The 24,464-nt window shown below is 34.4% G+C and overlaps 1 long non-coding RNA gene across 1 annotated transcript in view; it reads right to left on the bottom strand.

Annotated features, from left to right (window-relative positions):
* The window catches only part of LOC149798601 (uncharacterized), a 31,755-nt gene extending 7,685 nt beyond the window's left edge, over positions 1-24,070 (bottom strand). Inside the window, exons 1-8 of the long non-coding RNA XR_016420832.1 lie at positions 23,912-24,070; positions 16,613-16,723; positions 11,442-11,459; positions 10,515-10,532; positions 7,333-7,633; positions 6,078-6,104; positions 5,045-5,065; positions 2,504-2,812 (exon numbers count right to left, since the gene is read on the bottom strand). This is a non-coding gene — a long non-coding RNA (uncharacterized LOC149798601). The remainder of the gene's footprint in view (positions 1-2,503; positions 2,813-5,044; positions 5,066-6,077; positions 6,105-7,332; positions 7,634-10,514; positions 10,533-11,441; positions 11,460-16,612; positions 16,724-23,911) is intronic.
* Positions 24,071-24,464: the final 394 nt, after the last annotated feature.

The raw sequence follows: 24,464 nt of genomic DNA on the forward strand, positions 1-24,464 counted from the left end.
TTGACATTGTATAATAAGGATGGCGTGTTTTGTTTTTACTCACACTTTATGAAATTGTTCTCTTTCACCTCTCTCTATCCCTCTGGATCATGTTTTAGTTAGAATTGAAATGGAAGGATGTTTTCCTTCACGCACGCTCTTTAGGCATGCAAGTCCGTAAACAATAGTCAGTCTATTCGTCCATCATTTTGTGTCTTGATGTTTCCTAAATCACACACTGATACCATAAAATAACGGGTTAAATGGGTTTTGTAGTGTTGGGAGTGGGGGTGGGTGGGGTGTAGGTGTTTGGCAGAGTTGGTCATTGCAGGTGAGGGCTTAGGTGCTTTCAAAAAACTTTTTCTTCTTCACTCTGTGTTGATGGAATATAATGGGTTATTTTCTTCACTCTCTGTTGATAGTATATATATATAAAGGGTTATTTCTTCACTGCGTGTGGATAGTGTATAATGGTTTTCTTCTTCTTCCCTCTGTGGTGTGCGCGCGTGTGTGTGTGTGTGTGTGTGTGTGTGTGTATGTTCGCGTACGTTGTGTAGATCGCATATTTGGTTGTTTTTCTTCTTCTTCCTCCCGAGTGTGGATAGTATATTTGCGGTTTGTATGCGTTAGCGACGTTGTGTGGATAGTATATTTGGGGTTTGTATGCGTTCGCGTACGTTTGTGTGGATAGTTTATTTGGGGTTTGTATTATCTCCCTTCTGTGTTGATAGTGTATTTGGGGTTTGTATGCGTTTGCGTACGTTGGTGTGGATAGTTTATTTGGGGTTTGTATTATCTCCCTTCTGTGTTGATAGTGTATTTGGGGTTTGTATGCGTTCGCGTACGTTTGTGTGGATAGTTTATTTGGGGTTTGTATTATCTCCCTTCTGTGTTGATAGTATATTTGGGGTTTGTTTTTTCCTCTTCCCTCTGTGTGTGTGTGTGTGTGTGTGTGTGTGTGTGTGTTCGCGTACGTTGTGTAGATCGTATATTTGGTTGTTTTTCTTCTTCTTCCTCCCGAGTGTGGATAGTATATTTGGGGTTTGTTTTTTCCTCTTCCCTCTGTGTGTGTGTGTGTGTGTGTGTGTGTGTGTGTTCGCGTACGTTGTGTAGATCGTATATTTGGTTGTTTTTTTTCCTCCCGAGTGTGGATAGTATATTTGGGGTTTGTTTTTTCCTCTTCCCTCTGTGTGTGTGTGTGTGTGTGTGTGTGTGTGCGTGTGTGTGTGTGTGTGTGAGTGTGTCTGCGCGCGTATCTTGTGTGTGTGTGTGTGTGTGTATTGGTCTCTGTTTGTCCCTATAAAACTCACTTTATCCCTATCAGATACACTCTACCTACCTACCTACAGTAGCGCGTATTCAGGTCAGCCACTTGCAACACTGTTGCCATTTATCCCCTAGTGTTCAGTACAGTGACGTCACTGACGCTGGAAATTTTGAGACTATAAATATCGACTTGGGGATTTCCACATTTTGTAGCTATACATATATACTAGAATTCATAAACAGGAACGTCATTCAAGCTGAGGCTATAAAAAGTGGGATTTTCCAAAGGAAAAACCCACAAGTTGGAGCTATAAATAGATAGTGGGATTTCATAGGAATTTCAGCTGATTATAGATACATAGGTATTTATCCACGATCGTCACAGAAGTTGATATTGTAAGTAGTTACTAATTTTATCCATTTTAGTCTAAACCATTGTAACTTAATTTTCGGGGATATGTTCATTTTCCTTTAAATTCTGGGACAATTTCGTCATTTTAACGTTACTTTTAGTCACATCCATTTTGTCGTTGAGCATTTCCTTGATTATAGCTATTTATAGCATCATTACAATTATGCAAATTTTTGAACACCCCAGCAAGATTTCAGGTCTTGGTAATGCTTTATATATAAATCCCACGCTTGTACTAGTGTATGTATGTTTCTGTCTCTGTTGTGTTTGACCCTCTACCATCATTGTCCCTAGATAGTCCCACCATGTTCAATTCCCCTTGACGCTATACAGATCCATCATGTTCAATTTCCATATGTTAAATTCCCTTGAGGCTATATCCCCCAGGGGTTTCCGTAATGTTAAATTTCCCATTGTCCCTAGACAGTCCCACGATCTATTCCCCATGTTAAATTCCCATTGTCCCTAGACAGACCCACACTATAGTCCCCTGTTCCATTCCCCTTGTCCCTAGACAAGCCCAAACTCTATTCCCCATGTTCAATTCCCCTTGTCCCTAGACAAGCCCAAACTCTATTCCCCCATGTTAAATTCCCTTTGTACGTAGAGTGACCCACGATTTTTCGCCATGTTAAATTCCCCTTGTACGTAGAGTGTCCCACGATTTTTCGCCATGTTAAATTCCCATTGTACGTAGAGTGTCCCAGGGTGGTTTGTAATGCTAATTCCCATTGTACGTAGGGTATCCCCATTTACTACTCTCGTTACACTATGACTCGTTAAACTTTGACTCCTTTCACTTTCACTCGTTCACTAGATTCAGAAGAAGAAGAATAGGAAACGTACCATCACTACAGCGCTTCAGGTACAAAGCCGTATTCATTGTGTTTCCGATCATAGGTATTTTCGTGATGGTGATTGGGTGGTCGTAGTAGTGCAGGTAACACCCTACACCCGAATTGTATGAAAAGGCCCAGCATTCGTAGCCGTCATTGAGGATAGACACTTCACAGATGGTTCTGCATTCTGCCTCTTCTTTTGCAACTCTCACTGTCTCATTTACAGTTACAGTCTGACCATTGACTAGTTGTGTCACTAGTCCAAAGTCGGTAGCAGTTATCGATGTATCTCTGTAAACCTCATAATCGCAGTATCCTGAAATATTTCACAATAAATGTAGAATAAATACTAATGTGTTATTTTGAAACCATGTTTCCAATCACTAAAATAATACTTTACCTCTAAATTGTTCTTATTTTATGGCACTGCGAATTTAAAGGCCACCCAACTACCTAATTATCTTACCCTTTGATTAAAACAAAATTGTCAGGCAATGCAACACTAGAACAATATCATATACTTGAGTTTTAAAATTATTTGTTTACATATACCCGACGAAATATTATATAGCAATTCTCTTTCTCACCAAACAGGCTTTAATTTAACCTTTCTCTCTAAAGCATGTGAATCTGATGCAGTGCTTGTATTAGGAAAATACAAACTCCAAACATATCATTAGAGCAGTCAATATATATATTGAAGATTGATGCAAATATAATATCAATAATAATAATAATAATAATAACAATAATAACAACAATAATAATAATTTAAAAATAATAATAATAAAATAATAATAATAACAATAATAACAATAGTGATAATAACAACAACAACAATAATAATAATTTAAAAATAATAATAATAATAAAATAATAATAATAATAATAATAATTGCAAAGCACTGACTGTGGAATGATCTTTGAGGACCTACTCAGCTCTTCTCAACAATCTGTCGATAAACTTCGATTTAGTCGATTATTCCCAAGAAACACCATAGCTTTATGATTGACTAGGAAGGCGATAAATCATTTGTATATTTAGAACTCTGATAGAAACTATAAATCCAACTAAACGTCTGACATATAGAAATTCGTGTTTAGCTAATCTTTAAAAGAATACAATTTATATATAAATATAATCATTTTGTAAACCGCCATTTTAAATCAGAATATAATACGTTTTACTTACCTGCTGATAGGTACCATATATTACATATATGTGTATACCTGTATTGTTTATATATAAAAATTCCTACGTTGTTTCGGTTGATCACCAAATCTTTCCGCATCGAGTAAATACGTTACCTCTACGAAGTCATTAGAAGTTATGAAGTCGTTTGTAGTCATTAAGTCGTTAGTAGTCATTAAGTCGTTAGTAGTCATTAACAGTAATTAGTATGCAAGAAACTACTCACTGTTGATATGGAAATTGTGACTGGGCCAAAAAAGTCAAAGTAACATGAGCTGTTAGTGCGAAGAATCTATCAAGACATATTCGCTTCTGTGACTCGAGTCATTATCTTTATTTGTGTTCAATTAAGTAGAGAAGGTATGCTACAGCAACCCAGTTTTAGTGTGTTACATGGCTTCATCGTCAGATGTTGTTGTGGGTTTAACGCAATTTATCATAACACAATATGTTATATATAGCAGCCAGTGTAACTGGTGGAGATATAACTTAGGAAAACAGCGATAAAAACCACCGACCAACATGAAGCTACTGTCAAGCTTTCTCACATACCCACATTGGCCGAGCCCGAGATTCGAACCTATGAAAAAAGAAGTAAGATGGCAGAGATATGTAAAGGCATGCGCTTTGAACCACTCGACCACCAGGGGCCCCCATCGCCAGATGCACGCACAATGTACGTATGTGCATTTTTGGTAGTAATAGACTCATAGTATCTTGCTGTTGATATTAGAGCACATAATCCTTTTTTAAGAGCATTAGTCAAACTCCTATAAATGAACTTAAATTGAGCTTTATTTGAAGCGTGAAATGGTTTAATTCAACGATGAAGTCTCAGTATAAGTTTGATAGAAAAAGGTGACAAGTCATACGAAGTAAAGGTGACAAGTCATACGAACTAAGGCCTGGACACAATATTGACCAGTTTCAACTGTACCCTACAAATTAGGTCAAAACGACCCAGTAGTTCTGATTCATACATATTTGTCCCAAATTCTACACATACTGTAGGTTTTGTATCAGTAGTGTTGTAGGATAGAAGTTTAGCCAACATAGGAAGGATACAAACACTTTTAAGCTATCTGGAATGAAAACTGGGAAGTTACTCTAAGTGCCTAGGTTTTTGTCTAAGATAATCCTCCATCCCATGATGCACCCTCGTTGTAACTTGGAAATATGTGAAACGTTATTGGCAACATGTGAAACGTTATTGGCATTTATGTCTGGACACAAGATTGAGAGAGAGAGAGAAAGCGAGCGAGAGAGGGAGAGCATGCGAAATAGGATGAATATCCTGCAATCTTGTTTGAAAGATTGCATAACAATAACAAAAGAAACAGGATGTTTGCTACTCACTAGCTGAGGCTGTCGTTGTTGCTAGAAGGATAAAAGTCTCAAATATCATCATATTGTGAATATATATATATATATATATATATATATATATATATATATATATATATATATATATATATATCTGTTAGATATATATATATCTGTTAGATATATATATATATCTGTTAGTAAAATCATTATATCAGAACAACAGTAAACATGGCGAGGTTTATACAGTTATGAACTACTACCTTTTTTAAAGATATGTGTAATTTGTTTTTTATTTTTTGTTTACTTTTACCTCACATACATTTCACAATATCTACTGATATTTGCCAAGAAGGAAAAAAATAAATATTGTAAATGAGAATGTCATGTAAATACACAACCCGTGCAATGTAATGCTCATGTTATTTCTTTCATGTCAATGTAATGCTCATGTTATTTCTTTCATGTCAATGTAATGCTCATGTTATTTCTTTCATGTCAATGTGACAGTCTGTAAGATTAGTATACAGTTTACTCCTTTGTTCCTCTTCAATGTATAATGTTTTTGCTCACTTTAGGGTTAATTGTCTATGGTTAGGAATGAAAAAACGACTTGTCTTTTCATAAACCGTTCATTAAGAAAATGTCAGTAAAGAACATTTTTGGATTTGGATATTTTTTAACGTAGCTTTAACAATTTTTCAGTCATATCGCTACGATGTATGTAGTGTGGCAGTTTATAGTGATTCTAGCACTGGGGCATCATGTCGCAGACATGTAGCCTGATGTCCGACTCAGTCACATTGTCCTGACACCAGGCCGACCATTCCTAACACTAACCTCTTAATGCTGAGAGCCAAGCAAGGCAGCTGTTAGGACCATTTTTGATAATTCTATGGTACGAATCGGCCGGGGATCGAACCCACGACCATCCGAGGCGGACGCTCTAACCACTAGGCTTAACATTTTCGATTCCTTGTAAAACCCACGGGTGCATAATCTAAAGTAATATGTATCAACCATAAATGTGAAATTAAACAATTTATAATAATTAGAGCAAACCTACTGGGCGTTGGAACGGTCGTTCAAGGATCTAAAAAATTTAAAATAAAGAAGATTTAATTATTGGCATTTCCAGTAAATATGCTCCATTAACATTCAATTTAAAAGTGAATGAAAAGTAGAATGAAAATATTGTGACACCAGGAGAAAAATGTACATATTCATAACCATAAATAGACTGCCTACAAACAGAATTTCAACCCAATATGTCCAGTCCAACAGTACCAATTGGAAAGTACAAAAAGGCATTGTGATCCGAAAGTCCGAAAGTTGAAAATCTACGTCGTATACATTTTTTAAAGGATACAAGTATAAGGTTACTTTTATGCCTTACATATATGACTTCATTCAATCATTTTTCATTAGATCCAATATACTTTTGATTTAAATGACAGTCGTTTTATCTATCCATCTATCTATCTATCCGTCTGTCTGTCTATCTATCTATCTATCATATATATATATATATATATATATATATATATATATATATATATATATATATATATATATATATATATATATGAGAATGCATATTATTAAAGGAGAGCAATGTTGTATAAGACGTAATAATACAGTCTACAGTTTTGGAATTAAATAATCAAAACTTTATTCATTTCTCGTGCTTCATTTTATATGTTACGGAAGTATACGCTACGGTCTCGCTCTCAATCGTGATTTGAAAACTCCGTTTTTGAGTACATGGAGAAAAGAGATGACTCAGTAAGTCACTACTAATCATATACTATACCAATATAAAAGCTCTTACTTTATACATACATTATCCCTGTTTTCTTTTTAAAGAACATTTAACGTACATACATGTTTTCCAGAATACGATTTGGATTTATTTCTTTCAAAATTTCATTAAAAAGACATTATTCTTGTTTTAATTGACCGTACACTATTAATATTTTTAAAATGCATATTTTGCTTACAAGACAATGCCAACTTAAACAATAGCTACCAAATAGTCTGGTTTCTTAAATATGGCGCCCTAGCAAAGTTTACATTTAGATTTAAAATGAGTTCATGTGTTTCGAAAAAAAATAATCGAAACTCCAAGGACATTCCAAGGACATAGACATACTTTATTCATTATGTGTCTTCTGTACATACTAAGATCAAGTTCTCAAATATGGTGACTCAGCAAATCATTAAAACTCATAAACAATGACATATACAGAAGGAAGATTCTATGTATACGTTATCATTGCTTTTGCTTAACTATGTCTGATATAGTTTGTACAAATACATACCATTTTTGCATCTCTTCAAAAATAAAGACGTAATGCTGTTCTTCCCCATCAGAGAAAATTGGATGATGTAGATTGGTTTGTCGTAGTAGTACAAACGACATTTTTTCGGTCGGATCGTATGTGAATCCCCAGCATTCGTAGGCATCATTTAGCAGGGATTGCTCACACACCGTCTTGCAATAATTGCTGTCCCAGAACAAATGCACGCTTTCGTCAATGGTTACATTTGTGAGAAGATGGTCGATGGCGTAATTGGTAGCCTTCATACCCGTATTGTAGTATTCCGCATAGTAGCAGGTTCCTTAGATTAAGGATTAAGGATCATGATTAAGTACGTGCTACTCTTAAAGAATGTATTTTACGAAACAATAGGAAATAACCACACAAAATACAAAAGAATTATTACTTGGGTAGGTTGCTGAATTGACTTATTTTACAAACGGGAACAGGAAAGCTGTAGAAAGAGGGCATATCGGAACTAAAAGCATGAAACAAAACAGAATTTACCATTGAAGGTTGTACAATTTTCGATAATGTTTAAAATTTCAAAGATCATTTTAACGTTAAGAAATGAACAGCATAGAAACGAATGGTTGTCAATATGACATCAAATGAATAGTTTATTTCGAAATTAACTGCCTAGATTTTCAATATCTTTTGTTTAATTATTTATCTTGTTTTTGGCGGGATGGGGGGGACACAAACAAATAAGTAATCGGCTTAAACAACGTTAACATAAGATTTGTTTAGTTGCTAACTACAATAAGTACACAAATTTTGATGACGAAGTAGAATTTGCATTACCGAAACACCATATCAATCCACCTAATCAAATATATTTATTTATTTAAATTATGAGCATACAAATAAAACACCACATAAAAAAGCGAACGTCATGCTGTTCATCAGAAATGACACGGGAATATCTCGTATTCATACAAATTCCTAAAATATTATTCATTTTACATTGCAGGTAATCAGTATAAAGTAACCGGGGAATTTTAATAAATATAGTTTTCTGCAAAACTAGTAAATACAACATAGAATTCCAAGTTTTAACACCATTATCCTAACGATCGACTCCAATGTTTGAATCCAACGGGGATATCCCTGCGGGCAATAATTGCCCTCATGGCAAATATCAGTTAGTGTTGCGCATTGTTTTCATGTCCAGTAAGTATTACATGCTTATATTGTGAGGATCTCAATGGTTTTCCAGCTGTGAATCAATGTCTATGTCACTTGAGGGTAGGGATAGACCTCAAGGATAAGGTCTCATAGCTTCCAGGTTTTGACCATCAGGTTAAATTTCTAAGTGTAGAAGAGGACAGTTGGAGAATGTCAGTTGAAAGAACAAATTCATATTTTTCTACTCCGTAACTGTATATATGATTATATGTGTCAGTCTCAGTGGTGTCCATATTGAAACACATAGGCTATGTCACTGTGAATTCAGAAGTACCCTTGGAAATAATCCAGGATTCCCAACCTGATATGTATTCATACTTATGTTAAATAAAAGTCACTGTGACCATGATTGTTACAAAGGCGTTTACTAAATGAACAGTGTCTAAAATATAAATCACAAAGACATCATTTAACTAAAGTAAGTGCAACGTAAGGTATGAATCATGGTAACCTATTTATTAATAATGGGGACTAGCACTTGTCCGGATACTAGCTTCGTTTAATAATCCTAAGAAGAAAAGAATGTATAAAGAATGCACAAAATTTATTGGCATGAGTTAAACGTAAACACTTTTAGCCAAACCCTGGAAAAGTTGACTTGTAGGTCAAGTTGGCATTATTGTAACAGTAGCTTAAAAGGGTATGGTGCTAATACACATCCATTTGATAATTAAATTAAAAAATTCTACAATGCACAATGGATGCGAAAATGAACTTCAAGCACAGACTTTTCTCGTTAATCTTTAATAATGATACTTTGTGGTCGAACGAGTAGACAATTTTAGACAGTTTCAATATTTATAACCAATCCCATAGAAAATAACTTAATTCTTCTAGAATTCCGAATGATCGACATGTCCCATGGGAAACAACCCCATCGTGTTTACTACTAATATATTATTATTAGTAACTATAAACATGAACCTGAGCATCTATTTAAACATCCTATCTAATCTTATGCTCTTAATATTTTAAAATAGAACGCATGCATATATGGATAACCACTACAACTTACAGTCAAGAAAAAAAATTACAAACATTATTGATAGACTGTACTATATTATAGCTAATTATATGCTGTTGTATTCGTGTGAGTGGGGACGCATCAGTTTAAACGAAAACGTCCAGTGCCAGTAGGATAAACCAGAAGTTTCTTTTGATGGATACCGACACAATTTCGATGCAAATGGATACATGTGATATGAATTTCTACTCCTTTCATAAATGCCCGATTAAGACGAAGCAATAGGTTTGAAGAAATGAATTCCGGAGAAATACAACTATGACATACTAAAAGTAGAAGTTTATAAGTTTAATACATCTTACTTCATACAAAGATTTCAGACTATATTTTATTATTTGTGTGTCCATTTGAAAAGATGCCGCAAATGCATCGGTATACAATGGGGTGTTCCCATGCGGCGCTTATTATCTGAGTATAGATGACAGCTCATTGCGATGTTTTATAGGCTGTGTTACGATTATAAAGTCTTAAACTAAGTAATAGAAAAAACGAAAACCAACAAGTTTCGTAAAATCATCAAATATTTAAAGTATTGTGAATTATATAATTCGAGATAGGCTTAAAAGTTATATCACAAGTGTAAAAGTATAGACTGTTCTCAATAAATTCCAGTGAGGTTAGAAATGAACTCCAATTTTGAAAGTGATGATGTAACAACAGCCTGGAATAGTCTTGCTATGCTAACAGTATTGATGTATCACATTAATATAATCTAAAATTTCTCTAAATAAATTCACAATAATCACAAAATCTTGATTTAGTCCGAAAGTATGTCTTATGCACTTTCTAATTGCAGTGAATAATTTAATTGAAATGTAAAGAGAAATTTTTAAGCGATGAATTTGTATGCACATTCTCCCGTGTTAATACAATGTGTGTCAACCATTGCTGATCCCTCGCTCTATTAAAATAACGTTTCGAAACACGTAATGTGCAAATTCTGATGTAAAAGAAAAGATGCGCAACTTACGTATGGTCGGCACTGGAGCTGTGAACAAATTTAACAAATGCATATTTGTTATTTAAACCACGAAATAGGAAACCGCAGCTTCATAAACATTTATTCTTGTCAAAACGTTCAATATCTCGTTTGCCCCGAGGAATAATAATAATAATAATAATGAGGACTTTGTATAGCGCCTAATCTTTAGAAGCTCTAAGCGCTTTACAACATTAGACAACACCTACAAGATAAAAAACATATATAATTATATGATTACAAACACAAACACCATGAAATTAGAAAACATAAAAAACATGCTGAGAATATTTAAGGTAGGAAACATTATCAGGTCTTTAAGTTTGTTTCTGCAGTCGAAATAAGTGAGTTTTGAGGGCACTCTTGAATGGGATCACTGTGTCTTTGTGTCTAAGTTCAGTGGGCACTTCATTCCACGTTGCTGGGCCCTGGTACGCAAAAAGAACGCTGTCCATATGACTTTGTTTTCATAGTGGGAATAATGAGTATACGATTGTCAGAAGAGGAGCGTAAGCATCTTGCTGGTGTTTACACATGGGTGAGGTCGGATAGGTATGTTGGACTAGAGTCCGTCAGTGAAACGTAGCACAGAGAACAAGTTTTGTGTTTGATTCTGGATCGAATGGATAGCCAGTGTAGGGTACAGAGCAAGTAAAGATGCAAAGACTATTTTTTTTAAGTCAGATTCATGCATACCTAATACATTCTTCTTCTCTACCATATAGATAAAGTCAATCATATGGAACAATTTCCTTTACCTTTTATAAAATAACATTTACGACAGAATGCAACATTGACGTTATATTGGATATAAAACAAGCCTTTTCATCCAATTAAATGTTTCACAGAAGATGACATGCTCAAAGATAGTGAGTGCCTACAAGGAGAAAGATGTAAAAGAAAAGATGCGCAACTTACGTGTGGTCGGCACTGGCGCTGTGAACAAATTTGACGAGTGCATATTTATATATATACATATTCAGAAACATCAAAGTAATGAAGGAACAAAAGGTAATTAAATAATATAACCCTAACTACATTTCATTGATATTGTTTCTGTCCTCATTTCTCTATTCCTTCTGACTGTCAGCGTCACTTTCAAAAATTCTTCTACGTTTCCGCTGTGTGGGCCGTGTTTGAGACTATTACACGTTTGGGAACTTGATATACTAGTCTCTTGCTGTGCAGCTTGAAATTTCTTTGTTTTGGAGGCGGGGGTTGACAGCATCATTACTTGGGTGGCCGGTGTTGCTCAGGAGCACGTCTGTTGCTATTTGTCACTAATGTTTGAGTAGCTGTTTATAGACTGTACATTTTTGTGGCCTGAAATTTGCACGATATCAGTTGGGGGAATGTTTTTGTCTCTTAACTTCTGAATTAGGTACTTTCGGCTACTAGTGTTTGTTAATTTCTTTCTATCTGTAATATTTGCCTTTTCCTTCAATTTTTTCTTCTTCATGATGCATCCAAGTTTGTTCATTCCTACGACTTATTTCCTAAACTATTTTTGGGTTTGTCGCTGAGATTGGCATAGTGTAGGGCTCAATATAGAAATGATCTTCGCGTTGACAAAATTCTGCTGGTCTTTGCTCAGTATGCCATTTGTAGATAGCAAGTGGATTCCTCTCTTTGTTGTTTATGTTTTCATACATATTAGGATTAATATCCCTGATGTCCTTGACATTGTATACTGTCCTTGTTTTTGTCTGCCTTTCACTGAGTTCAAGATACTCGAGGTCATTCACATCTTTCTTTAGTGTAACATGTCCCCATTTCAGATTGTAATGTTCAGTCACTCCTCTCAAACCAAAATGCACAGAGTTGTTGAACCATCCCCATTAGTTTTTTGCTATTCAGGGCATTTATTTCTTCGTCTGTGATCGGTTGACTCCGATTGGGTTTATTTCACTTTCCTTTAGAGCTTAAATCTTTTTGCTTAGCCCGAAGAGCTTCCCTTGTTAATGCAAAATTTGTGTCTGTCCCTCTCATGATTGTAGTTGCATATTTCTTTATTTTAAGGTGGCGATCAATGGAACTGATGATGCTTCTTAAGCTGTTCGGTTCAAATTCAGATCCATCTTTTCTCCTAACACTGAGTATAAAACCAGCCAGGTGCTGATCCCATTCAGATGGGTGTATCTCATGTAAATTTCTGAATTGATTTTTATTACTGTAAGAATTCTGCCACTAGCCTTACAACAAAAATGATCTTTTTAATGTGTTTGCATTCTGCTTACTTTCTAAAAATTTCTGTATATCATCAGGCTCATAGTGTACAAAATCCGTCTTTCCTAACACAATGATCATTTTCATTAATAAATGTCTCAGCCATGTCTCTATCAAACAAATCTGTCTTCCCTTCCCTAACAAGCTCACATTTGGACACAGAAATATCATTTTCATTTACAAACGTCTCAGCCATGTCTCTATCAAACTCTCCAATGAACTCACGGTTTAGTAGATTAAATGTTGCTTCATCATCTTGCACCTTATCTGATGTAATTGTTTTCTTTTTCCACAGAGTTGCAGTGTTTGATTTTTGCCAGAGGGAGAGACTGGGAACAGCAGTATTGACAGAGATAACAGCAGACGACACAGGGCGAAGCTCAATAATATTTATTTCCAGACTGAGCATTATTGTCTTTTTGTATACAAATGTTAGTTTCTATAAAAACATTTTACATGAAAATCATTTTCTTGTTTTATTTTCTCCTTTTTAAATGTAATATTCCAAGAAATTCATATCAAGTTTAGACAGTATAATAGCTATAAAAACATGATCCTTATGCGTATTCATAGGCCATGCAGTGTTTTATCTACAAATGACTTAATGTAAGTCATTTGACTCATCAAGGAAAAAAACAGTGAGTCAAAATCCAAACCTATGAATCTTATTCTAGTCGATGATCAGTTTTCAGAAGTTTTTAAAATATAGTTTCATTGTTTAGATACACAAAGAAAGTATCAGTTATATAATGTAACTAAAGCCAATAAGGCAATTCCCTTGCCAGAAGCATCTGAACATTATATATTTGTTAAATACCTTGCTGAAGGTTTTATGTCATCAGACATAATTTGAGCATATATGACAAGGCGTTTATTGCTGGCTATGCCAGTTCTTTCATCTGCCATTGTTGTCGCAAATGATCAGTTTTGCATGTCACGTATAAGACTATCATCAACAACGTTTCATAGGCACTCCAGTAACTCTGAACAGGTAGTAGCCGAGTCATAATGATTGGGAGAATTCTTCAAAATGCCAATGACATCAATTTCTTCAGCTGTTAAGTCGTACATTAAATTAAGAAGAGATTTGTATTTATTAAAAGTGATGTCTTCTATACTCAGCCAATGTACACACCTAATTTGCACTTTCACTGCTATGTCCTGTTTGGAAGAATGTTTTTGTAACCCTGCATTTAAATCTGCCTGGTGTTGTGGACCTTCAGTCAGCAGTTTGTGTTCTGGCAACCCAGAATGCTTTGCCAGTGTACTGTTCTAAAAGTTATTGTCTTTTGCATATTTGGTCATGGTGATTTTATTTAGCATCTGTACATATATTCCAAAATATAAAGGCGTCTTAACTGTTACATACTTCACTCGACTTAACTTTTTTTTAAAAACGTTGCAGCTGTGTTTTTAACCATTGCTGCACAAACTACGTTTTACTTTATGAGTAACCGTTACCTCATCTTTGGATGATAAAGGCTCCACCGGTAAGATAACAATACAGTCAGAGGTCTCGGAAACGATTAATCACGCGTATTTCGAAGCAATTTTTTTTTTACCTGGCATGCAGAAATTCACTTATAGAGGAGTCCTATGTACGTACACATTTGCCGGACGGCAAATTCAAGGACTTGCCAGTCCTGCTTCAACCATCTGCTGAGTAGGAAGCTGTTTTAATCAAATGATCGTTTTAGCTGTGGCTGAAAGACTCCCAGATGTACACGTTGTCATTGTAAGAGTGTACCTGAAGAACATGCCCCAATAGCTTAACGGCAAGTTCAAAGACTTGATTAGCTGCAGAGTGGTGGGAAAATGTACTGATATTTACAATGGCTGCATTCAGAGGCAGAAAGATCCAGTGATGTACTTTTGTGTGAATGTACATCAAATGAACAACTTTCCCTTTCATTATTGTGCTCGTTTCTAAGTGTAGCCGAATGAGCAGTGCATGTGACCTCGAAATCAATACATGTTGAGAGTTAGACAAAATGCTGTTTGCAAATTTGGATAAGTATTTTTTAGGCAAATTGGCGAAGATTGTAATGAGATTCAACAGAGTGCTATAGGTTGATAGAACTGATATTTTACATGGAACACTATGTGTGATGCTTAGCTTAGAGTATGGAGTAAGACGTTTCCTTGGCCTGACATAATTCACTCTCACCTTAATGGACAAACAAGAGTTAAATGTCAGTGGTGTTAAGAAGTTAGTAAATTAAACTCAGTTAGAACCACTGGTTCTATTCGTCTGGACATTTAGCCACTTCAGGTATGCCCAATATGTTTCTGATAGGGTACTGCAATTTTTGCTTGTGGGGCTCCTGTGTTTTCCAAATTAGGAGTCCTGGACACCTAGCTTTAAACTACTAGCGAGACTTCTGCTATCATCGGTCTGTCACAAACGCGGTCCAACAGATAATTTCATTTGTTTTGGATCTATTTTAATTTTTTTTTTGCCTTGGATGCCATTTTCAATCGAATGCTGACAGTATATTGGAATAACGCAAGGCATAACATTTAGAGAATGGAAATTGTTGCTTCAGAGAATCACTTTAAAATTACGTGTTTATTTTCCAGCTCTTTCCTGGGTATGGTGATTATCCATTTTTAACATCCTGTTGATACAAATGATGGGAGAGTTACAGGTCACATAAGGTCAGCTGCAGGATCCACATTCAGTTTTAACCCTCAGTGTTATGACAACATTAGCGTAAGAAACTGATGTGCACGTGTTTTCGGTTTGGGAGAGTTTTAATCTAGTCATTAAAGTAGTTCGACCAAACCTTAATTTTGTTTTAATCAACAAAACATAATATTTGGTGCGTCAATTTATCTACTGGGGACGATTTTTAGACCGAGCCTTGATTTTGTGTTAATGAGTAAAAGGTAACATTCTGGTGCATCAGTTTACGTAGCGACGACTATGTTTGTGCATCACATCGGAAAAGTCTGCGTATTTGACAAATGACGCGTGGGTAGATAAACCACTGAATGTCGCAATAGACACCATGTGACAACATACACTATTGATTTGCTTCAAAACTAAGTATATTCACATCACCTCACGTAACCAATTGGAAACCAACCTAATTCTTCTTGAAACTTCCATTTTATTATTAACAAAGCCAAATTACGCACATAATTTATATAAAAAAATATTCTATACAGTTTACAACGATAAATAAAAAGTACGCAGATGTATGTATATATATATATATATATATATATATATATATATATATATATATATATATATATATATATATATATATATGTATGTATATATCTATATGTCTATATATATATATATATATATATATATATATATATATATATATATATATATATATATATATATATATATATATATATATATATATATATATATATATATACACATATATATATATATATATATATATATATATATATATATATATATATATATATATATATATATATATATATATATATATATATGACATTATATTCAAAAGTTTGTTACTTTTCGCTATGATATGAAGTGAAAAATTATCGCATCTAGTGAGTCACTTTTCACTGATTGTAGACTATCTAGAATATTTAACAGTCGGGCCAAAAAATGATTATGTGACAAAAATAAGAATAATGTTGCAGTACAAGTTTTAAACTGAACGAAGAAAATGCAGACATAATGCAGATATTGCAAATATTTCAACACAATTACAACATTCATCTGTCGAAACCTATAAATATAATATCTGATCCTGTGATAGTATAACAATCATGTAATGATTTTAATTATGCATGATTGTATGTTCGTGTTTTATATGAATACTAATCGAGTCTCTGTATGTTTGGAAACGCCAGCTCCTACTCACTTGTAAGTAAAGAACAAAACGGATCCCTGGGATGGATGTCCGTAAGATTTCAGCAATGTACTAACCAGTCTGGTTGATTGTGTGCTCTTTTCTCAATCTGCTCTGATGTGTCTTCGGGAAAACAAGAAAGCAACAATTTAAAGATCTGTGATTATCTTTATGCTAGGAACTGATTCTACGATGCTTGTATACTGTATTGTAATTGCTGCTTTGCCAAGCTGCTACTTTAAGAAAATTATTCAAAGGGATTGTATGCTTTACTTTAGGACATAGAGACAGACATTGATATGTACTCGGTAAGAAAAAAGAAGAAATATTTGCCCACAAGTATAGAATGAAAATATTTCATCAAGCACCAGGTTTAGTGTGTTAAAATACAAAGTCTGAACATACACGCCAAAGGAAATTACTTTTTGAAGAAAGACACATAAATTTAAATACTAATTTTTCTACATATGGAATAAATATTAAACGCCTAAACACCTCGTGGCTTTCTTTAAACTTCCATCACGCAAATACTTCGTTTCACAGATACAGCGTAACACAGGAGAAATCGCTGTACAATGGCAAAGAACTCACACACACGCCACTAAAGTAAGAACCATATCAAAATCATTATGATACTTTGACGGGATTGTCTTTACAAGTTTAATAAACGAAAGGTCTCTATTGAGTTCCTGATTCTACGAGTATTTTGCACTGTATGCATTGTAATTGATACATTGCTACGCTACTGCTATTTGAGAATTATATGGAGGGATTCCTTTTTGCTCTTGGGAATACAGGCCGTAATAGAATAAATGGGACATTGATATTCACTGAGTAAGATAAATGAAGGAATTTTGCCTTAAGTTAAGAATGACAACTGTTCAACAGGCACCAGGTTCATTGCGTTAAAATATAAAGTTTTGACTTTATACACCCAAGGCAATTATATGTGAAAAAAGACACAGAAATGTAAATATAAATTGTTCCACGTGCTGTACAAAAGTTTATATGAGGCGCAAAAAGAGTGAGATTTTAAATAAAATTGTCCGAAGAGAACGGTTTTCAATCATAAAAACAGTTTCTTTGAATTAATGTTCGAAGCTTACAGTCCTGGCTTTTATACCCATCGCGCAAAATACTTCGCGAAATAGCATGACAATGATGGATAACTCAAGCGTATGTTTAAGTCCTCTTAGCAAAACAGAACCATGTCATCGTTTTGATAATGTTATGGAATTATTTTCACAAATTAAATAAACGAAAGTTCTCTAGTGAGTTCATGCTTTAGGAAAGCTATGTAGCTCATCTTCTGTGAAGTTTATTTATCGTACGTTATGCTTATTTTTCCTCAATATATATACGTGTGTGTGTGTGTGTGTGTTTTAAATCACTTGATTGGTAATCTATGACGATTTCAACTATTTCAACTATTTCAACAGACACAATACGTCAACGTCCCAACAATATTTAGACCAATCGTAAATAAACTTGTTTTAGTTCCTATTTTTAAATTGTGAAATAACAATATGAATGTGTATTTACATCATATGAAACAACTCAATACACAAGAAAGTGTTGTTATATTCCAAATAAAATTGTAGACAATGCAGAGACCTTCCTCTGCTTTAGGCTCATAATTATGTCAATGCTTATTTTCTTGAGAAGGCTACTAGCTGACAGAATTAGTTTTCTTGACCCAAAAGTCAGATATCTCCTCTAATACATGTGTTGTTCATTAGGTTCATAGTGATAAGAAAAGATCCCGTTCAAGCAGGGACCAAATGTATGATAAGCAAAGAGTCATGTCTGACTAGAATAACCACGTAGTGTCTGATTTTGTCCGCGTGCCTGTGTCACGATAAATCCCACTGATTAAATCAATAAATGTTTAACTTATAGCGTAAAGAAATTTGATAAAAGGAATAAAACTACTTTCTTTTCAACTGTCAGAAATTGGAGAATAGTCAATGACTTTGTGAGTTATGAAAACAGTGTACATATTTTTAATTATTTTACCAGTAAATCATAAGCGCACAAAGCTTTCATGTCAAATCCTTGCATTGCCTTTTTTGGCTTCACAGAAATTTGGAAAGCAAGAGAGAAGAAATCAGCTTCATTAGGCAGAGTGTGCTAGCTGCAGAATTCCACACGCGTGTGAAAATCAGCTCGATGCAAGATTTTCGAAAATAAAAATCTGGTCCCATATTTTGCCTATTTTCCGGTCTGGATATTTTTGTATATTTTTTCACTCCGATCAGCTAAAGTTTGGGATGAATTATATTGTTACCTTAATATGAATCAAAATGACGCATTCCAACTCTAAAAATCAAATTTTTAAGAGATCTGTTTTTTTGTTTTTGTTTCTTTTTTTTTTTTTTTTTTTTTGCTCTTTACGAATGCTGAAAACTACGTTACTTAAATGTTGACCATGGATTGTCTTTTTATTATTAAGGAAAGTGACGATCACACACAATGTGTAAAATACTGCTCCCTGAAATTGTTGTTTCTTTTCTTCATATATATGTTGACTGACATATCTGACATTTTGAGAGACGGAAAGCATTATTTGACCAAAACTGAATAACAGTATCAATAAATGTTTAAAGCTTTCACATATGGTTCTAAACTTCGTCCATATATACTGTACTAAAGTTGGAGTATGCGCATTTGGTTATAGCGCCCAGTTTTATGGAATTCTTAGATTTGTGTGATTACTTGTGTGATTATTGGAATTCGGCGCAATGGAAATATCCTTAGCCCGAAATAATTAGCCAATTACAAGGAGCAAACGTCACGGAGTGAAGTGTTAGTGAGTTTCCATGATGCCATGGTTCACTAGTAGTGAATTCTGGCCAAAACCGAATGAATGTCCCTGGGTAAGATAGTCCATATTAAAATTTAATGGTGTACATTGGTGGTGTGACTGCAGTGACAGTATTTACGGTAGGAAACGGGTAAATTACACAACAGAACCAATAAGAAGGGGCTCGGCAGATACCGTTTATGTCGCCATGGTGGCAAATTGGGTACAGTTATATTGGCGAAATGTGCCTGGAAAGCATACATTGACTGACCTAAGGTGGCGGAGTTAAAATAGTACCCAGTGTAGGGGATACTCGTATAGTTTCTACGACGTGAACGACTGGCGGTACGAAAACCTGATGAAGATAAACCATACAGATGTGCGATTGATAGATATTTGGCAGGTGGTGAGATCTGTCGTCTTGCATTGATTAGAGTAAAACTTATGTTTAGAATGGACACGTTGGGCTTTCTAATTTACAACTGAAGTTGTATGGAAGCCTTTGGAAAGTTGGGGTAAACTTATGACTTCTAGCGAGAATCGCGCCAGGGTTTTGACAACCGATCGGTCAAGTAAAGACCCCTGGCTTGTAACAATACTATGTACACGTATAGAGACGACATATTTTGCTTTGATACGATCTGGATCTCGTTACTGTGTGAAGTCGTCGTGTCTCATGGTATTGTACTCTATATTTGGGATTTAAAAAAGCGGATTTGCACATCAAACATTTCAGTCATGGTTTTTCATAGATATCCTAAACTGAGAACCTGGTACAAAAGCATATGACGTTACAATAGAACCTTCCTTGCAATGCAACATAAAATGTCTCACAAGAGACAATTCTTCTAACATAAAAACATCCTTATTCTCTTGTCTGTCGTCCTAATGTGTTTTGGTATGTATTATCACTGTGTGTAGTGCTTACTGCTATTACCGTGTATTCTATTTGTCCGTAGCCCTTAGGTGCATTAACATATATCATCGTTATCTGTAGTCCTTACGTGTATTAACATGTATTTTCATTGTGAATAGCCCTTAGGTATCTCTATGTGTATTCTCTTCGTATGTGGTCATTAGGTGTGTTTATATGTATTCTCATTGTCCTTATTCCTACTGTGTATTAACATGTAGTATCATTGTATTTGTGAGGTGTAGTAACATATATTGTCATTGTCTGTACTGATACTACTTTATGGTTTTAAACTAAGTAAAAGAAAAGGTGAAACCACCACGTTTTGTAAATTCAATAAATGATTTATTTGCCTGGAATACAAAGTAAAATCTTATAATGACTTACAGTATTGTGAATAAAATCTAAAATATTCCTAAAAGTTATATCACAAGTCCAAAAGTTTAGAGTATTCCAAATGAGTTCAGTGGTGTTTCGAATGAAGTTTAATCTTTATTTTGTTGATGTGCGAATAGTCTGGATTAGTTTGGTGTGCTAACAGTCTTTTGATGTATCACAGCGATAAAATATAAAATGTCTTTAAACGAATTCACAATAATTCCAAAACAGCTTCTTCGTCCTAAAGTTTATTAGCATGTTGTAATTCCAATGAATAATTGAAATAAAATCTTTTTCAATAATTGAAAACAACTAAATGACTCCAACAGGACTAGTGTTTGAGATAGAAAAAAATAATTATGTTATTAACAACATTATATCAATTACAAAAACACAGTTTCAGAAACAGGATGAGGGTCATTAACTAATTTCTAGAACTTCCCAAAGCTGTAAACGAGATCAGGTCTTTTAATAGCCAATCAATAAGAAATTGGGTGATCTGATTTTCTCAGAGGAAACTAATGATTTGAACTCAAATTCCATAACAAGATTTCTTCCACACCTTCCAAGATCAAAGGGCCACAATAACATGTTTACTAAACAGAATGACCTCATCCCAAAGTACAAACCCACAATGAACAAAATGAACTCATCCCAAAGTACAAACCCACAAACAGTCTGACTGGGTAAAACCTAATATACAAACATTCTGACCGGGTTAAACCTAATATACAAACATTCTGATTGGGTAGAACCTAATACACAAACATTCTGATTGGGTAGAACCTAATATATAAACAGTCTGACTGGGTAAAACCTAATACACAAACATTCTGACTGGGTAGAACCTAATATATAAACAGTCCGATTGGGTAAAATCTAATACACAGTCTGATTGGGTAAAATCTAATATGCAAACAGTCTGATTGGGCAAAATATAATATACAAACAGTCTGATTGGGTAGAACCTAATATACAAACAGTCCGATTGGGTAAAATCTAATGCACAGTCTGACTGGGTAGAACCTAATATACAAAGAGTCTGATTGGGAAAACCTAATATACAAACAATCTAATTGGGTAGAACCTAATATACAAACAGTCTGATTGGATAGAACCTAATATACAGCCTGATTGGGTAAAACCTAATATGCAAACAGTCTGATTGGGCAAAATCTAATATACAAACAGTCTGCTTGGGTAGAACCTAATATAGAAACAGTCTGACTGGGTAAAACCTAATATACAAATAGTCTGATTTGGTAGAACCTAATAAACCAACAGTCTAATTAGGTAGAACCTAATATACAAATAGTCTCATGGAGATAAACCTAATACACAAAGAGTCTGATTGGGTAAAACCTAAAATACAAACAGTCTGACTGGGTAAAACCTAATATACAAACAGTCTGATTGGGTGAAACCTAATATACAAACAGTCTGACTGGGTAAAACCTAATATACAAACAGCCTGATTTGTAGAACCTAATATACCAACAGTTTAATTACGTAGAACCTAATATACAAACAGTCTCATTGAGTAAAACCTAATATACAGAGAGTCTGATTGGGTAAAACCTAATATATATATATATATATATACAGTCTGACTGGTAGAACATAATATACAAACAGTCTAATTGGGTAAAACCTAGTATATAAACAGTCTCATTGAGTAAAACCTAATACACAAACAGTCTGATTTGGTAGAACCTAATATGCCAATAGTCTAATTAGGTAGAACCTAATATACAACAGTCTGGTTGAGTAAAATCTAATATATAAGCAGTATGACTGGTTACAACCTAATATGTAAACAGTCTGACTGGGTAAAATCTAATATATAAACATTCTATCTGGGTAAAACCTAATATACAAACAGTCTGATTGGGTAAAATCTAATATACAAACAGTCTGACTGGGTAAAACTGAATATACAAACAGTTTGATTGGGTAGAACCTAATATACCAACAGTCTAATTAGGTAGAACCTAATATACAAACAGTCTCATTGAGTAAAACCCAATATACATAGAGTTTGATTGGGTAAAACCTAATATACAAAGAGTCTGATTGGATAGAACATAATATACAAACAGTCTGATTGGGTAGAACCTAATATACAAACAGTTTGATTGGGTAAAACCTAATACACAAACAGTCTAATTAGGTAGAACCTAATATACAAACAGTCTCACTGAGTAAAACCTAATATACAAAGAGTTTGATTGAGTTAAACCTACTATACAAACTGTTAAATGTACTTGGAATCAAAAGATGGACAAAAGTGCTTTGTATGTATATCTTTCAAAGCAAAATATTCCTACCCTTCTACGTCAAGAAAGAATTTACCCATGATCGCATGAAAAAAGTTTACTTGCAGACAATAGGTATTAACTGGAATGACGCAATAATTCATCGTACATACAAGTTGATTTGGACGGATATCGTACATTTTCGACAATAAAGGAAATGTAATTGAATATTGTTTTCAACAGTGTACATCAATCATCACCATTCATTATAATGCCACTGAGCTATCTTACAATTTTCATATTTTTGTTAAAGATTTGCAACAAAGCAGTTTCCTTTGTAAATTAAAGGAATGCAGGACAAAGTTACGAGCCAAACACTGCCAAAATGACGTTGTTATCCGATTTACAACATTAGGTAAATAGAACATTGTTTAAAGGAATCTCATACATTTTGCCTGCTGTTTAATATTGCCCATGTTTAGAACAGTGGCAAACAAAACAGTAATTCGTTGCTCTTTAATCTGAATATCTAGAAAGTAAGACTACAAATACAAACAACCCTGCTCTAAGAGCCACCTCTATAAATTATCTGTCTTTTAAAGGTATCCATGGTTTAAGTCCAACACTTTTCTTGTATGAGACATGTATGCATGAATGCAACATATGAAAAGTGTACTATTTCAAGGTAAACAATGATAGGTGACATTGTTTGTCTGGATGAAACCTAACATTATATTAAATCTCTATGCAATAAACGATCGAATTTTTGTTTCAATTTATAAAAAATGTCCCGGTAATATTACCTGGTATAATATTTACTAGAGTGAATAAAAGGCAAAGAATGTGGACATCAAGAAACTTTTTCTACCACAACAAACGACAAACATCTGTACAGCTTATTTTCGAGCAAAGCAAAAGCTTGTAACTTGATATATTTTTAAGGAGGGGTGAGTGAGTCCTACCGGTTTCTCCATATACCACGATGCACATGGATACCAACACGAGAAGAGACAGTATGGTTATGATGAAGTTCATCGATGTCTGTGAAAGTGATCGTAAGTGTAGTACAGATCTGCTCCGTCGGTAGAAACCGTAGTTATGCGATTGTATGCAGATAAAAATATGGTACAGGTTGCAAACATGACAGGAAGGGTAACCAAGTGTCATTGCGTAAGCTGATCTCTGTTTTGATTTCGTTTCCAAGCTTGATAAGTCGGCAAAAGTGCTAACTTATCTCTAATAACCAAACTGTGTGGACCGTCGTTGCGAGGACATGGATTAGACCCTTGTGCACGTGAACAAAGTTGTCCAGTATTGTTTTTGTTAATGTAGTATAATGAATGCATTAGTAGGAATTTGAAGTATAATGTTAATGCAGATACATGCATGTTAATGCATGGTATGTTTGTTAATGCATGGTATGTTTGTTAATACATGGTATGTTTGTTAATGCATGGTATGTTTGTTTATCTCCCATTAAATGTCACATGTAAAAGAGGCAAAGGGGTGAAAGGC

This window comes from Sinohyriopsis cumingii, chromosome 5 (genome assembly GCF_028554795.1).
Source record: "Sinohyriopsis cumingii isolate HCF-2022 chromosome 5, ASM2855479v2, whole genome shotgun sequence".
Taxonomy (NCBI): domain Eukaryota; kingdom Metazoa; phylum Mollusca; class Bivalvia; order Unionida; family Unionidae; genus Sinohyriopsis; species Sinohyriopsis cumingii.